The sequence below is a fragment of the Myotis daubentonii genome, chromosome 3 (genome assembly GCF_963259705.1).
Source record: "Myotis daubentonii chromosome 3, mMyoDau2.1, whole genome shotgun sequence".
Taxonomy (NCBI): Eukaryota; Metazoa; Chordata; class Mammalia; order Chiroptera; family Vespertilionidae; genus Myotis; species Myotis daubentonii.
In genome coordinates, this window is record NC_081842.1 from 202,256,130 (window position 1) to 202,262,136 (window position 6,007).

A 6,007-nucleotide genomic window follows, 5' to 3' on the forward strand; every position below is an offset into this window, starting at 1 on the left:
CGGCTTATGATTCCAAAGATGACCCTAATGACTTGGTCTCCTGCCTCCAACTTCTGGGGAGAAGGAAATTAATCTCACCCTCTGCTGACCTCCCAAGGCACTTTATAGGTCTCCTTTATAAGACCTATCACTTTCTACCTTGTATTATAATTTTCTGGGTGCCGGTCTTATCTGACTCTTTTGATTGTGAGTTATTTGAAGGTAGGGTCCACATCTTGACATCTTTGTCTTCTGCCACATGCCACTTAGCCCAATGTTCTGGCCTTCAAGCCTTTCTTCCATAAGTTCCCTCTGCAAATCTCTGCCTACTGAAATCCTCCTACCCAGCATTCAATGTCTTCATTCATGTTTGTGGCCTGAATGAAGGCTTTGAAATGCCACTTCCTACAGAAAACATTGCTTCTTCAGCCCAGCTCAAAGTCCTCTCTCCCACTCTTCAACACATTGTTTCTACCTCTTTATGGTCTTCAACATGATGCAGCCTTGTTATGTCTACATACTTTACTGCTTCTCTCTAACAAACAATGGAATATGTTATTGACCACTTTTGCAAAGGGAAGAAACTTGAGCTTACTTAGAGAGGTAAAACTTCACATCAGGGTCATATAATATCTTCTTTTGACTGTACCAGGCTGTGCCAGAGCTCCTTTATTTATTTATTTTTAATATATCCTATATAATAAAAGGCTAATAATATGCAAATTGACCAAACTGCAGAACAAGTGGTCGCTATGATGCACACTGACCACTAGGGGGCAGGCTCTCAACACAGGAGCTGCCCCCTGCTGGTCAGTGTGCTCCCACAGGGGAGTGCTGCTCAGACAGAAGCCGGGCTCACAGCTGGCATGCCAGCGGCAGTGGCAGGAGCCACTGGCCTAAGCCGGCAGTCGGACATCCCCCAAGGGCTCTCGGACTGTGGGAGGGCTCCTGAACTGCAAATCTCGTGCACTGGACCTCTAGTATTTTTATATATTTCAGAGAGGAAGAGAAAGGGAGAGAGATAGAAACATTAGCGATGAGAGAGAATCATTAATTGGCTGCCTCCTGCATGCCCCCCACTGGGGATGGAGCCCACAACCCGGGCATGTGCCCTGACTGGGAATTAAACCCTAACCTCCTAGTTAATAGGTCAACGCTCAACCACTGAGCCAGGCTGGCTGGGCTGTCAAAGCTCCTTTAAAGCAGGAACTGTGCCCAGTTGTGTCTGTATCCCCCACTATCATGTAGTGATTCCTCAGTAAATATTTTTGAGTGAGTCAATATGAATACTTTCCTCTGTAGAATAATCCTTTAGAATCTTCAAGGGACTAAATTTTTTCAAGGTTTCACTTACAAAGTTAGTGATTTTGTGAAAAGAAAAGGCAATACTGATATACTAAATTGCATGAGCTTTTGTGACCCAGTCTCTAAGGAAGGAAAAGCTCAATAGAGGCACAGATACTACATTTTGCTGAACTCTAACAACAGTCCAGGATACATCTGTTATCTCCTGTAACTCTCACTACAACCTGGTGAGGTAGGCATTATTCCCCCATTTGACAAATGAGGAAACTGAGGTTTACGAGGTGTGTTGGCCAGGGTCTGAGAGTTTGGTAAAATGTTGAGTAAGGATTCAAATTCAGGCAGGAATGACTTGACTCTACAGCAGAAAGTCCACTGTACCACTAATGAGAGAAGAAGCTGAGTATATATGTAAGAAGCAGGCTAGCACAAGGAACTAATGCATAAAGCAGAATTCCAATTAATTGGGAGTGAGAAACACAGTGATCAAGTGGCCTAGAACAGATGGGCGAGACATGCCTTTTGATAGGAGAGCCTCCATGAAAAGCCAAGTTATCTTCTTTTTTTTTAAATATATTTTATTGATATTTTACAGAGAGGAAGGGAGAGAGATAGAGAGTTAGAAACATCGATGAGAGAGAAACATCGATCAGCTGCCTCCTGCACATCTCCTACTGGGGATGTGCCCACAACCCAGGTACATGCCCTTAACCGGAATCGAACCTGGGACCTTTCAGTCTGCAAGCCGACGCTCTATCCACTGAGCCAAACCGGTTTCGGCCCAAGTTATCTTCTGAAGGTGGTTAGGGTAGCTGGATTCTGAGCCAAAAGGAACCAATGAAAATATAAGTCACTGAACTGGCTCCATGCAGAGCAAACCTGCTGGTCAGTGTTCTGGATTCTTCCTTTTTTCTTTCATTCAGTAAATATTTATTGACTATCCAGTACACACCAGACACTGTCCTGGGCTCTGGAAATCCAACCAGTAAAGCTTCCAGTTCATTGGGTCATGGCCCAGTGACTCTGGCTGAGTTTATTCCTCCCCTCCCCTAAGTCTAGTAGTTTGGGTTCAGTAAGGACCTCTACTTCCTGTTGCCATACTCTCTGTACTCTTGCATCAGCCATGCTGAGGCCACTGATTGACCAAAGTTTTATTATTCCTCAATCACATTCCAGTCCTGAAGCTACGTCTACATTGCATTTGAAATGTTTTTGGTTTCCTCCTCTTCAGACCCTCTCTCAGATTTTAACTCTAATAGAAGTCTCTTCTGTTTTGTATTCATTCTTTCTGAATTAATTTTATAATCCCAAATTATTTGCTATAATGATTTATCACCCATATGTAATTTTCTAAACTCTTCTCATTGTTCTCAACACACTCCCCCCTACCATCTCAGAATACAATTCCTGCCTTGGGGGAGCTTTCAGAAAAAAAAGCCCAACTCCTTCAGGTTTAATAAAGCCAAAGCGGACTCCCCCTCTGTGGCTCATTCACACATTCATCCATTCAATCACTCATTAAGCAGTCATTGTGGTAGATGCTGAGGGAGGTCCTCCTCCCTGACAGGTGCTGAGCTGAGGAGCCACACAATTAAAATTGAAATTGTCCCCTGGAGTTGTGCACCAGGAGGCAGAACAAACAGACTCTGAATCACAGCCAACTATCTCTTAAGAGCACTGCCCAGGAGCCCTAGTTTGTAGCTATATGACTGAAAGAGAATTCTTTTTTCAACTCTTAGAACCTGTTTTCTCATCTGTAAAACAAAGGAATTGGAAATTAGCTCTAGCCACCGTGGAGAGGACTAGGCAATGCATATAATTCGGTTTAATTGATTATATACTGGGGACAGAAACCAGGTTTCAAAAAACTCACCGCTCTTAATAAAAACAAATCAAATACAAAAACTGACCAGCTGGGTGCTTTTGGATAATTCTCTAAGAATTTAGGTTGGCTTTGTCGGCTGAACGAGTGCTTAGCGCCCCCTACAGGCAGGAACGGACTGGGAGGAAGGGTGGATTGAGGTGCCCCACACCATTTTGAGTTTAGAGGATTGTCAGGTGCCATATCACAGCCTGAAGGTCCTGGAAAGTGGCCAGGCAACAGCTAAGTAAAGATCGTGCGGATGCTGAAAATTCCCTGCTTCCAGGAGGGACCAGACCAGACTCCCCAAGTACCTTTCAGTCTGAGTGCACTTCCCTTTGTTTTGGCTTACTCCTGCATTTTACAGGCAGGAAGCCTGAGGTCCAGAGAGAATCATTCATTTGCCCAAGGTCCTCAGAAAGTTGGTCACAGAATGGAGACTAGAACCTTGGGGTCCAGACCTCCAAGTCCAGGGCCACCGACAAAGGCTGCCCAGGAGTGACACCTTTCCAGGAAGAACAATTCTCTTTGTTCTGGTGTCTTCCACTTCTAGAGGACCTACATCCACTTCTCAAACACCCCGAGGCTGTCCCTGGAGCAAGGCCCCTGGCTCTTATCACCATCCTGGCCCATCTTTTCCTACCTTTAAGATTTCCCTCCTCTCCTCCCCCCACAAAAAAGTTGCGCTTGGATTAGGATAGCAGAGCTGAAGGTTTCTAGCTGTGTGAACCTAGGCAAGTCACATCACCTCTCTGAACGTGTTTCCTGTGTGAAATGGGGCAATGAAGTTTACCTCCACGGGGGCTGTTGTGAGGATGAGCGCTAATGCATACAAATCCCTTAACAAGGCTTGATGCAGATCAAGTGCTCAATAAACTGTAATTATTATTATTATTTGTATTGTTGCTGTTATTTTAAAGTACCTAACTTAGTGCAGGAAGACAGCGGGTGCTCAAGAAAGATGATTATAACCATTAATATTCAAGAGTTTGAAGCACGGAGCCTGGCATTGGGCAGGAACTGAATACAGAAACGGTGGTTAGTACTCTTGCTTTTTTTCACCCAAAGGCTCCCAGTACGTTGGCAGGCCTGTCTTTTCTCTTTTTTTATTGTTGACACTATTACAGATGTCCCCAGTTCTCACCCCCGAACCCCCGCCCCCCTCCTTTGTGATGTCTCTCTGGAGGAAAAGCTGCACCACTTATTTTTGCTCAGCAACAGGCTCCTCTTACGTAAACCGCCCTGGCCAGTGAGCAGGGAGATGGGCGGGGCTACCCGGCAGCCAATAGCAGCCCGAAGCGGCGCGCAGGGCTGACCCTTGCCGGTTTCCAGGCGGTTAGAATAGCTAACCCCTGAGGAGGTTCTCGGGGGCGGGGATTGTCTCCAAATGCTCCTGGGTCTGCCTATCAACCAGGCTCTGATTGGTGCGGACCTTGGAGCCCCACCCCTTCGCTCTCCCGGCCCCGCCTTCGTGGGAGGGGGCCGGGACTACCCCGTCTGTTTTTTATTTTTCTCCCCCCCACTTTTTTTTTTTTTAATGAAATTTTGGTTATAACTTAGTTTTTCGTTTCCAAATTATGTGACATGTATTATGTAAGATAGTTTGGGATATACAGAAAAGCATAAAAGTACAAAAGAGATCACCCGAATAGTTTCACCTTTTGTTTTTTAATGTGTTCCAGGCTTTCTGACTTAAGCTAGTATTTCACTTGTTCGTCGCGCTATGGTAAAAGCGTAAAACTGGAAGCGACCAAAATGCCCATCAAAGGGGACTTGGTTGAAGTAATAAACAGATTCGTCCTCACAATGAAATATCACGCAGCACAGACACGGAGGGACTACTGCTCTACGTGAAATGAAACTGTGTTCAGGATTTAATATTAGGTTAAAACAAAAAGCAAGTTGCACAGTCATACATATGGAATGATCTCAAAAATATATATGTACATGACTATACAGAGGCAAGAAAAGTCTGGAATTAATGGGCAGTTTGCAACAAATTGTTAGCATCCGGTTACCTCTGGGGTGGAGGGGGATAGAGAAATTCTAAGACTTTTTATTCATTTCTATAATATTTGGTTTTTTAGATTGTTTTAATTGACTCTAGAGAGAGAGAGGAAGAGAGAGAAATATCGATCTGTTGTTCCACCCATGGATGCATTTATTCTGTTTTGCTTTTTAAAAGAATGTATATTTTTATTGAATTCAGAGAGGAAGGGAGAGAGAGAGAGATAGGAACATCAATGATGAGAGAGAATCATTGATTGGCTGCTTCCTGCACGCCCCACACTGGTTATAAAAATCGAGCCTGCCAAAGGAACTAGATACGCACTTTTTGAAAGAGGACATACAGAAGGCCAAGAGACATATGAAAACATGCTCAAAGTCTAATCATCCGAGAGATGCAAATCAAAACAACAATGAGGTACCATCTCGCACCTGTCAGAATGGCTATCATCAACAAATCAACAAACTGACAAGTGCTGGCGAGGATGTGGAGAAAAAGGAACCCTCATGCACTGCTGGTGGGAATGCAGACTGGTGCAGCCACTGTGGAAAACAGCCGCTGTGAAAAACAGCCGATCAATGATTCTCTTTCATCATTGATGTTTCTATTTCTCTCTCCCTTTCCCTTCCTCTCTGAAATATAAAAATATATTTTAAAAAATTTAAATAAAAAGTTTGCTTCTGTGAACATTATTGATGCTTGTCTTATTCAGCTCTGGCTACCATAATAAAATATCAAAGACAGGGTAGCCTAAACAACAGAAATATATTTTGTCGCAATTCTGGAGACGGGAAAGTCAGAGATCAAGGTGCCAGCATGGTTGGGTTCTGGTGAGAGCTCCCTTACTGGCTTGCAGG